Source organism: Belonocnema kinseyi, chromosome 10 (genome assembly GCF_010883055.1).
Source record: "Belonocnema kinseyi isolate 2016_QV_RU_SX_M_011 chromosome 10, B_treatae_v1, whole genome shotgun sequence".
In the NCBI taxonomy this organism is placed as follows: Eukaryota; Metazoa; Arthropoda; class Insecta; order Hymenoptera; family Cynipidae; genus Belonocnema; species Belonocnema kinseyi.
The window spans coordinates 101396412-101408905 of NC_046666.1; the positions used below are offsets into that span (position 1 = coordinate 101396412).

General features: G+C 27.9%; 1 long non-coding RNA gene across 2 annotated transcripts in view; it reads right to left on the reverse strand.

Annotated features, from left to right (window-relative positions):
- Positions 1-9441: 9441 nt before the first annotated feature.
- The window catches only part of LOC117181926, a 16183-nt gene continuing 13130 nt past the window's right edge, over positions 9442-12494 (reverse strand). Inside the window, exons 2-5 of one of the 2 annotated variants that reach the window (XR_004468215.1) lie at positions 10709-10925; positions 10436-10640; positions 10193-10352; positions 9442-10098 (exon numbers count right to left, since the gene is read on the reverse strand). This is a non-coding gene — a long non-coding RNA (uncharacterized LOC117181926). The remainder of the gene's footprint in view (positions 10099-10192; positions 10353-10435; positions 10641-10708; positions 10926-12494) is intronic. The other variant, XR_004468214.1, reaches the window with a different exon arrangement.

A 12494-nucleotide genomic window follows, 5' to 3' on the forward strand; every position in this document is an offset into this window, starting at 1 on the left:
TGTTCGTCTAATTTTTTTTGCCAATGCGAAACGTATTCTGACTTGGAACTGTCGTCTTAACATCTAAAAACCGAAAGAACAATTTTGCTATCACTTGGTAAAACTGGTAAATTTCCTATTAAAAGTGATTTTTTAAAGAAAAATGTGTAAAATTGAAAGTTTAAATTATAAGACCTTGTAGCGGAGTAAATTATTTATTGTGTTGAGAGTTTTTTCTAATTTTTAGTGCGAAATAAAGGGAGTAACATGTGTAGCTACGGGTTGTACGTCTGGCTATACCAGCAATTCGGAGAAGTTTCATTTTTTTCTTCTAGCAAAAGATCCCAAAGAAATTGAAGGGTGGCAACAGGCTATTCGCAGAGATGACAGAAATTTCGTTTCTTATTATTTTTCTATGTTTAATTTGTTTAACTACATGGTTTTCAACAATCTACATCAATTATTAATTTGATAAATTAAAATTTGTTTTAAAATTATTTTAGAGGTATAAAAAAAATGTTTATACTGATGAAAGAGTATCATCTATAACAAAACTCGTGGAATTTTAAACCAAACAGAAGAATGTTCAACTAAAATGATGAATTTTTAACCAAAAAGATGAATTTCAAATTAAAGGAGACATTTTCAAACAAATATTTAAATTTTAAACTAGAAAAAAATACATTTTCAACAGAATAGGAACTAGTTACATTTTAGTAAAAAAAAGTAACTTTCATCTTGACTGATGAATTTTCAACTAAAATGGTGAATCATCAACTGGAATAGTTAAGTTTTAAACAAAAATATGATTTTTTAACTAAAGAATGAATCTTCAACTGAAACAGTTAAACTTTCAACAACAACAAAATATGTTTTACTAAAATAAATCAAGTGTCAAAATCAAAAGTTAAATAATTAAGTTTCAAGTTAACAAAATCAATGTTGAACCATAAAAAGACCATTCTTCAACCAAAAATTGAATAATTAAATTCTCTGTCAAAAAATGAATTTTAAATAAAAATGATGAATCTTAAACTTTTTAAAATTAATTTTCATCAAACGAGTTTATTTTTCTACTAAGTAAATTTATATGTACCCTAATAGATGAATTTTCAACTAAAATGATGAATATTTCACTGGTAAATAGTTAACTTCTCAACCAAAAAGAAGAATTTTTGAATAAGAAGATTAACTTTCAAGGAAAAAACTCATTTCCTACCAAAAAAAGTCGATTTTCTAACAACATACGCGAATTATTCACGAAATAAATAATTTTTTAATTTAAAAAGACGAATTTACATCTAAATTGTTGAATTTTGGACTAGAAGTTCTAAAAGTGGACTAAAAGTTGAATTTTCTAAAAAAAAGTAAATTCTTGACGAAAAATGTAAAAAAAAATTTATATTGTAATTTAGAAATATTTCCTTTCTGAAAGAATACTTCTACTCTAAAAACTACTTGAAGCACTCTCTTTTTTTAAACTTCTGAAGAAGGTAACAGGGATTTTTTAAACTCCTTTCTCCTGAATCTCAGTTTTATTTTTTTTTTAATTTCCCTTCTATGTAAAAAATTCCCTGTCTCAAGGGAAATTTAATTTATTCACTGAAATTCCCTTTCCTATAATAAAAACAATAATTATTTTCAATCATATGCTCTACAACTGTAGACAAAGTAAATTAACTATTTTTAAATTCAATTTCCGGCCATGTCGTAGTTTTTTCCAAGTCTTTCCCAGTTTCCCGCTCAAGTCGCCACCATGATTATGAAAAAATTATATATAAATATATATTTTTTAGAGAGTGGAAATGTATAGATTAATTGAAAAAAGAGTATATTATAAGGCTAATGATTAATGTTTGAATATCGTTAATACTATTATTATTATTAGTCAAGTAATATTATCAATCAATTTTTGAAATTTGGAACAATTATAGTTGTTTATGAAATTATTTAATTAATTACACTAACGAAATAAACAATGGAAAAATATGAATAAAATTCAAACTGTTTTCAGAATACTCCCTTATATTCAATTTTTCTAACATTAAATTACATGTTTTGGTGCACTTTTTTGGCTAACTAGTTACAGCTGCTCTTATTGTTACTGAAAAAGATGTGATTCCATTTATATTCATAAAAAGTATCAAGTTTTTAATGAATTTTTGTAATTTTGCTTTCCATAACCATGGAAAAACATGCTTACCGATTCGGAGCACCATCTATTGGATTAATCTGAACTACGATACCCCTCTGGATGCTAAAATAACAATTACTGCATACACATACACGGGCGATTCATAGGGCAGATTCTTAGATCATGGTATGGTCTGCTGCATCGACATTTGTACTGAATTCCTGGCTACGACTGTCGGAAGTTCACTAGGGAGTAGAAAGAGAGAACAAATAGAGAAATTGTGCGTGTCCTTTTCTAAGGATGGTGACTAGTTCTACTCATCTTCTATCTACTTTCATTAGAAAGGGATCCACTGACCAATCACGAATCACATTCAGCTCGAAATAGACCTTTTTATCCTAGACGTTAACAGTGCGCACGTGTAAGAATTTTACGTCATTTCCGTATTTTTCGAACAGGTTTGTGTCGCAATTTATGGAAAATATTGTGAATAAAAATAACAGCGCAAAGAAATGTGTAAATAAATGAGAGTTTAAAGGCAAAAAAATCATAAGTATATTCAGAAAAAAAACTGCGAGAAAAGTGCGAAAATGACGGGAAAAAAAGTGATTCAGTAGAAAAGTTAGTTGATGTTGTGTTTGGCAGGTATTAATATTTTCTTTCTTCGTTAACATTTACTTAAATATTAATTTAAGCATTGTTATCGGGGTTTCGAACCTCCTAAATGTTTTGATAAAAATAAAATCCATTTAATACTTTCACTTGAGCACGCAAAACTATTATATTTATATATTTATTACCAGTTGATATGAAAGAAGGAAAATTGATTAGTACATTCCTTATACTAGGAAATCACTAACAAATTACTTTTTATTGGCTAAACTTGAAAAAGAGAAGTGGAAAATGTAATATTGTGTTATTTTATATTTGTATACCCTACATTCCAACGAAATCACATCAGGGAGAACGATGCTCTAATAGTTACAGATAAAACAGAATTGAAATAATGTTTAATGTACAAAAATGCAATTGCCTAATTGAAAATTAACTGTTTTTATTGAAAATTCATCTGTTCTGAAGAAAATTCGTACCTTCTTCATCACTTTAGTTGAAAATAGTTTTTTTTCGTCGAAAATTTAACTATTCTGTTGAATATCCGTTTCTTTTTATGTTAAAAGTTCAATTATTTGGTTAAAAAGAATTGTTTTACTGGAGGAATCACCATTTTTGTTAAAAATTCATTTCTTTCGTTGAAAATATTATTTCACTTCATGTCGAAAATTTGTCCTTTCTAGTTAAAAATTTATGTGTTCTTTCAAAGACTTTTCTTTTTGGCCCAAAATACTAATTTTCTTGGTAAAAACTTAAACTCCTTTGTTGAAAATTTATGTATTTAAAAAAATTCATCTTGGGTAGCAATAAATGACTTTCATACTTTTTTGTTGTTTTAAAATTCAACTGTTTAGAAACTGGTTGAAAATTAAACTATTTTGATGAAAGTGAAAATGAGCTCGATAGTATTAAATTTTAAATGAACTATCTATATTTTCGCCATATAATAAATAAAATGTAGTACTTTAGCCCTTCAGGCTTGATGTTATATTGATTGAGTTGGAAGCCGCGGTCGCACTTTTTCGTCATTTTTGTTCTGGCCACAGCGCACGAAGGAATAATAAGGAGACCAAACTCCGTTTCCCCCATCGACATACTTATACAAATGGACCGGTAACACTTTGGGGAGAACTGAAATGGGTTCTAGAGAGAGAGAAAACATATGCTTTTATATATTTCAGGACTCTGTCAAGTGAATTGGTGGCCCCAAGTATTGCCTAAATATTCTCTACGGTTAATTTAAAAAAAGGTAAACAATACATTAGAAATTTGTAGTTATAATAATTTGAATTTTAAAGAAAATTCATGTAAAATAACCTGTTTCAGATTGATTATTTCAAAAACTTGGTAAACTTAAATTCTTCTTGAAATTGGATTGAAAATGCTACAATAATAATCGTTTTGTGAGTTCAAAAATAATATAAAAACTGTCAAAAATTTGAACAATATTTCTATAACATTAAAAATAACCATTTGTATTGCATGGGTACAAAACTTCATATTTTGAGGTTTTGTTTTTGTTGTAACAGTTTTTATTTTACTATATCCAATAACTTTTCTTACGTATGAAAAAATTTCCCCATATAAACGTCTTGACAACGCCCACAAACTACACAGACTGCCACCATTAATTATATTTATTTACAATAAATTATAATTAAATAATTTATAAATAAATCAATTCTGAAAAGTGCGATCAACGTCACATTATTGAGGCACTCGCGACATAAAGCACGGTCCTGTGCTGCGCCAAAATTCACCCAACGAAAATATTCTCAACCAATCAGCTTTATCTAGAAAAAGATAGGTGTACGTCTGGTACATTTTTTCTCTCTCTAGAGCCCATTATCGTTCTCCCCACAGCCATTACCAGTCCATTTCTATATGTCGATGGTTTTCCCACTTGGCAATAGAAACATTACCGTAAGTGGTATGCACATTACAGAAAGATCTTAAATGTTCGTGCGCAGGCGCGCAGTTATCTTCTTCCTATACATGGAAAAGTGTGCGAGTGAGAAAGTTTGTCAAATTGACGAAAGTTAGAGAGGTTCTGTTCGTTTGTTTTGATGCAGGTGGCAAACATTTTTTATTCTAAGCCATGAGGTGTCAAGTGCGGGTTGTGGTGCAAGTTACACGCCGAAGAAGGCGAATATACTTCACTTTTTTAAAGCCCTTACTGTTAACCAGCCCCATGCATTGCCCCCACTTTTCTGTTTTCTTACGATCCGGAGGGGAATTGTCGGTCAAACTAATCCAACAGATGGCTACACCAACAGTAGGTCTGTCTTTTTCATTGAATTGCATTAAGAAATAGCAAAAATAATTAAAAACTTGATGCTGTTTGCAAATAAAAAAATATATATATATGAAAAAATAAGAGTAACTATTACTAATTATTTAATAAAAGAAAAGGTCATAAAAATGTGTAGTTTATTACGAATGAAATTTAATTTTAAGATACATTTTGAAAGCAGTGCGTACTTCATATATCTACGATTTATTTTACTGATATTATTCATTTTATTATTTGTTCTAGTTAAAAAAAAATTTATTGTTAAAATTATTAACGTGGCTAATAAAAAAATTATTTAAAACATATACATGATCAGAAGAATTAATAAAAAATATATCACTTATATCCATTATAAATACAATAATAATTAAAATATGTAAGACTACAACTTGAGTTGCAAAGTAAAGAATCTTTGTACTTTTAAAATCTGAACAATTTCAAGTTTTGAAGGAAATATTTTTAAACAATAATATTAATTTGAATTAAAATGTTTTGAGGAAATCAATTTTCAAATCAAATAATTTGACTGAAGCATTTGGTAAAAAGTCAATGACACGAATGATAAATGAGAAAATGTATTTAATATTATTTAATATAATGTATATATTTATTTAAATTAAACCGAATATCATATATACATTTATGCAGTGCAATAATTTATTTGTTGCTTAATCTTGAAAGCTTTTTTCTCGCTACATTGAACCCCTAATAATTTTATTTAAAAATTTTTATATAACGGAGATTTTGAATTAAATAGTTAATTATGTTATTGCAAACCTCATTTCTAAAATGAACAGATTATAAACTATTAAACTCTATAAAAAAATGTACCGTACTCATGACGGAAAGTAGGAGGAAATTAATTTTTTTTCGTTCAGCTTGAAGCTCCGAACTTTTGTCTTATCTATTTGTTTATTTATAATTTTTCTACTCAAGGCATGGAAAAACTGAAATTGTGTACATAACAATTTTTTACGCTTTGATAACTGAGCAGGAAAACTTTATATTGTCTTAAATTAATTTTGAGGGAATCATAAAATACAAATGGTTTGTTTATCATTCCATTTATTTGTTGCAAACAATTTGGATAAACAAATGAACAAATAGTCTTATTATCGGTAAATTTTTTTGGTGCTAAAAGTGCTTCACATTAATGTAGGAATGACGTTTAATAACAAAAATAATTTTCAAGTTTATAATAACTATTGTTATAAACAATTTTTGTGCCAAATATTATAATTTGAGATCTTTCAAATTATTATTTTCTTCGAGCGCCAGGAAGAATTCAGGCATTCCCTAAAACAATGAATATTTAATAATATTTGATCAAATATAACAAGTTAAATTTTTGTAAATACATTAGATAAGGAAATTCCAAATTTTGGACCTTTCGCATAGAATTTTTTTTTAACTGGAAATATTTTAAGCTGTTGGGCGAATAACTGCTAGTCAAAAAAATATTGGAGAAGTTGACAATAACCATTGTTATAAATAATTCTCGGGACAAAGTATTCAATTGTAAGATTTTATCAAAATTTTTATTTTCTTTAATCGCTATAATGGCTGCGGATATTCCTAAACAATGTATCTTTGATCATATTTAATGGAATATAACAACTTATATGTTTATAAACAATTAACATAAAAAATGACCCAATGTTGGCAGTTTCACTTGGAAAAAATCGGGTTTTCAATCGTAAAGATTGGAAATGAAACATAACACTGCATGCTAAGATTCACTCAATACAAAATCTTTTGACAACAACCCACCGACTTGGCCATCAAAGAAAATTTAAATTTGATAAAACCTTAAGTTTAAATATTTTGTCATAAGAATTGCTAATAACAGTGGTTATTGTTAACTCTTCTAATATTTTTGTGACTAGCAGTCATTCGTCTAATACGTAGCTTAAAACATTTCCAGTGCAAAAAGAAAAATTCTGTGCGAAAGGGCAAACATTTTAAATTTGTTTATCTAATTCGTTTACAAAAATTCAAATTGTTATATTTTATCTATTATTATTAAATATTTATTATTTTAAGGAATGCCTGAAGTCGTTCTGAACATTGAAGGAAATTATAATTTGAAAAATCTCAAGTTTCCTCCAACTTTGCGTCATGAGTACAATACGTTTATTTATAGATTTTAATAGCTTATAGCCTGTTTATTTTAGAAATAAGGTTTGCAATAATATAATTAACAATTTAATTCAAAATCCCCTTCGAATTAAAATTTTGTAATAAAATTATTAGGGGTACCCTCAAATTATTTGATTTGAAAATTGATTCCCTCAAACATTTTAATTACAATTACCAATACTTTTTAACAATATTTCCTTCAAAACTTGAAATTATTCAGATTTTAAAGGTACAAAGATTCTTTACTTTGCAACTTAATTTGTAGTCTTACATATTCTAATTATTATTACATTTATATTAGATATAAGTAATATATTTTTTATTAATTCTTCTGATCATGTATATGTTTTAAATATTTTTGTCATTGAGGTCTTAAATATTATTAATTTTTCCCTTAGCTACATTAATAATTTCAACAATAAATAATTTTGTTTAACTCGAACAAATAATAAAATCAATAATATCAGTAAAATGAATAATAGAAATATGAAGTTCGAACTGCTTTCAAAATGTATCCCAAAATTAAATTTTATTCATATTAAACTACTTATCTTTATGACTTTTTCTTTTTTGAAATAATTAGTAATAGTTACTCTTATTTTTTCATATATTCTTTTTTGTTTATTTGCAAACAGCATCAAGTTTTTAATTATTTTTGCTTTTTCTTAATGCAATTCAATGAAAAAGACAGACCTACTTTTTGTGGTGCCATCTGCTGGCTTAGTTTGACCGACATTTCCCCTCCGGATCGTAAGAAAACTACTGCTACATACACATGCACGGTCGAGGCTGAGGGCTGGTTTCGAAAGACTTCGGTGGTCTTCTATTTATATCTCGATCCCCATTAGAAAGAAATTAAAGAAAACGGCGATTTTCATGTTTCGCGTTATTCTTAATTTCATGTCGATTTTGAGGTTATGTTTTTCAGGTTTATATAATATGAATATTATTACTATTATATATATATTATTGATGTTAATATTATAATTACAAAATATTATATTATTATTAATGACTATTTAACTATCTTTTAATAGAAATGGTTCAACTTTCAACTAAAACAATTAATTTTCTGTAAAAAAAGATTTTGAATAAAATACATAAATTGCAACAAAAATGGTTGAAATTGTTTTTAACAAAATAGTTAAATTTTCAGAAAACAAAATTTTTCAACTAAATTGATACATCGTCAGCCTGCTGAAAATACGTGCATGGGGCCCATGGGAAATTCGAACCCAAGTGCCCCAAGACCTAAGCAACCCAAAACACAAGTGCCCCAAGACCCAAGTGCCCCAAGACCCAAAAGACATTTGTATTCATTTTTTGTTGTTGTATTTATTGGCGTTATACATTTTCAAACCTCCACGTGTCTCCAATTTATTATATAATATATTTTTTATCTTGTTCTGCACAATTAATACAATTCTGCCATCATTATTACATATAATGCTAATCTTGGATATAGAGTGCTATATAATGTATGTCCAGCATGAAATAAATTTACTTAATTTATTTGCATCCCAATAATATTGTCAAGAGAATTGCAACTCTCTAGTTTAAGCCCAAGGGACCCAATTGCCCTGAGGCTCAAGTGCTGCAAGACCTAAATGCCTCAAGAGCCATATGCCCCAAGACCCAAGTATCCCCAAGACCAATGTGCCCCAGGACCCAAGGGAACTAAGACCTAAGTGACACGCAAGTCAACCAAGTGATCCGTGAGACAAGTTACTTAAGTGACCCGAGACCCAAGTGTCGCAAATATTCCACAAAACTCAGGTTTTTCCCAAAGTCAAGTTCAACATTAAATGCGAATAATCATTATTAAATTATAATACCATATGCTATACTGTCTAATATTAATAATATGTAGATTACACGAGCCAAAAATGCATATAATTTTTTGACAAATTTTTATTAACTCCTCTTTGCATTTATTTACAGGTTATATTTTTAAATATTTACTCATTCATTATCTAATTTATTAAATAATACATTGTTTCTGCTTGGTTTGCCTTAGTTAATTTAATTCTCTTAATATTACATATAATGCATACAATACTTATGTATAATCTCTTATTCTAAATTAGTTAAAATACAACTAATTAAATAAATAGTAAGGAATTCAAACTATAAAACCTGAAGTTGAAAGTTTTTACTAAAAATGGAATATTTAAATCCTAAGATAATAAACTCAATTTTCACACACAAAATTGCAATGTTCAACAAAGTGATTGAATTATTTACCAAACCAGATTATATTTCAACAAAACAATTGTATTTTTAACTAAGAAATATTAATTTTCAGTAAAGCAGGAAATTTTGAAACAAAAGAGGATTTTCAGTCAAATTAAAAAAAAATGGTTGGATTTTTAATATGAAAGAGGCATTGTCAATCAGAAAGGAAAAACTTTTTTACAAGATTTGTGTCAATCTCAAGCCAAGAAGACGGCTTTTTGCAAGTTTTCCAATAAACAAAATCTATATTTTATCAAAAATTGAATATGGTTACATTTTCAGTTATAAAATAGGTACATTTTCCACGAAATAATTGAAATTTTAACTAAAAAATTTCAATTTTGTAATTAAAGTTAAATTTGAAACAAAAACAAATAAATTTGTAACCAAACAGTTCTTCTTATACCCAAAAAACATTGATTTCTTACAAGCGAGGGGGATTTTTTAACAAGTAAGGGTTTTCAGTAAAAAAAGAGAAATTAAGTGAATTATTAAATTTTCTAGTCGGAACGTCGAATTTTCTATAAAACACATCAATTTTATCATTGTAGTAAGGAATTTACCATTTTTAGCCGATTAAGCTTTTCCGAATTTTTCAGGTTTCGGCTCAGGTCATTTATTTTTTCACTTACGTAATGCCGCACTTTTAACATGTCCTTTTCCGGAATCCTCTTCGAACGGCGATCCATAATCAGTTTCGCGGCATCTGAAATATTTTAAAAAGATTTTAATTTCACAAGGGATTGTAAATAAGTACTTGCCTTATGTTCGCAAATAATGAATTTCTATATTATATGTACCGTTTCATCTGCGCCGTGACTTTTGCCTTCTGGCCCAGAGAGACACTTCTTCGGCAGTTCTATAATTTTAAATGCATTACAAATGTATAAATATGTGAATTATGAACTTCTTCTACGGCAGTTCCGCCAGCAAAATTCTGCTGGCTTCTTTCTGCAGAGCCTGCATATAATAAAATATTTTTATCAGTTGAAAAAGGAGAATAATATTAATTAAAGTGTAAACGGAGAAAAGAAATGGCATACATGCTTTCATTTTTTCGCTTCCTTCTCTACTTTTTTTAAGCTCTCCTTCCGTCTCCATGTTAGCATCAAAATCGACTTTTCTGCAAGATTTCGATGACTTTCTTGCATCGTCGCGTTTCTTCCTTTCAAGATCCTTGTCGTCGTGATGAATGACAGGAACCGCTATACGCTTAGTTTGTTTTTCCTTCTAGGTCTTTTTTACTCACTATAAACAAAATTTAAGTATTTACATTACAAGCTGAACAATGTCAGCTAATAATACTAATGACCTACCTCCTAGAAGAAGAACGTAAGCATTGAAGGACATTGCGCCATCTTTAATCGGAAAAAAATCAACTTCATATATTTTCTCTTTGTCGAAATTCATTATGTGCTCTGGTTTGTAATCCCTTATCGTCTGTACATGGACAGTGTGCCTTCTTCCATCAAAAATCCTATTTATGTACGCGTATTTTATTGGAAGGGTCTTCTGCAACGATGCACCTCTCTGCTATTGGTTTATAAATGAAAAAAAGTATATCGATACAAATTAAAACGCAATGTATATTTCATTATTTCGCGCAAAAAAATTTATCTGAAATATGTTACATATATAGTAAATGATATAAAAACTTATGTTAAACCTTCAGTAATAATATTTCGGTAAATCAAAACTAAAAAAGAGGGGCAGTAACTGTTAGCTTAAACTAAACATATTTTAATACTAGACCTTTAATTTGTTTATAAATTTTTTTAAAATAAACAATAATAATCATTCATAATTTGCAATCTTTGTTGATTTCGTAAAGAAATGGAGCCAAATAGTTTAAAAATAGACTGATTGATTTTGTTCCTGAAAATTGTTCCAATAATTACAAATTATTGTCAATTTAAAAGTTTCATGGCAAAGATTAGTCGCTGAGACATTTTGTCTACATTTCGTACACAAGTAAAGCCTATTCGTTTCGAAATACCAAACCTTGATTTTTTGAATAAAAATTGTTTAAATAATCAATCATTATTGTCAATTTAAAAAGTTTCATAGCGAAGAGTAATCGCAAATACATTCTTTGTTCATTTCGTAAAGAAATGAAGCCAATTCGTTTAAAAATAGACAGACTCCAATTTCGTTTATGACAATTGTTTATATAATCAATATTTATTGTTAGTTTGAAATTTTTCATGATGACGAATAATCGCAAAGACATTCTTCGTTGATTTCGTAGATAAGTAGAAAAGTAGAGCATATTATCTTTTATCAATAACAAACTTTGAATTTTTTAATGAAAATTGTTTAAATAATTAATAATTATTGTTATTTTAGAAAGCTTCATAACTTTAAGTAATCGCAAATACATTATTCTTAAGTCCCTAATGAAATTGAGCTAATTTTTTAAAAATATGAAAAGTTTGTAATTGCTTATGAAAATTATTTAAATAATTAATAATTATTGTCAATTTGGAAAGTTTTATGTAAAAGAAAAATCGTAAAGACACTCCTTCTTAATTCCGTAATGAAATTGAGATAATTTGTTTAAAAATATAGAAAATCTCAACTTGTTTATGAAATCTGGTTAATTAATTAATAATTATTGTTATTTAAAAATTTTTCATAGTAAAGAGTAATCGCAAATACATTCTATTTTAATTCCGTAACGAATTAAAAGTAATTTATTTCAAAATACTAAAACTTGGAATTTGTTTATGAAAATTGTTTAAATAATGAACAATTATTGTCAATTTTGAAAGTTTCATAGCAAAGAGTAATCGCAAAAACATTCTTTCTCCATACCGTAAGAAAATTAAGCTCATTTGTTTGAAAATATAGAAACTCTGAACTTGTTTATAAAAGCTGTGTAATTAATTAATAATTATTGTTATTTTAGAATTTCTCATAGCTGAGAGTAATCGCAAATACATTCTTTTTTAATTCCGTAACGAATTAAAAGTCATTTGTTTCAAAATATAAAAACTTGGAATTATTATTACACCATTAAGCCATTTCCCTTTCGGGGTAGGCGTGACTCATTCGGCAGGGGAAAGGAGTAGTGTGTGGATGGGATAGAGATTTTTCAGATTG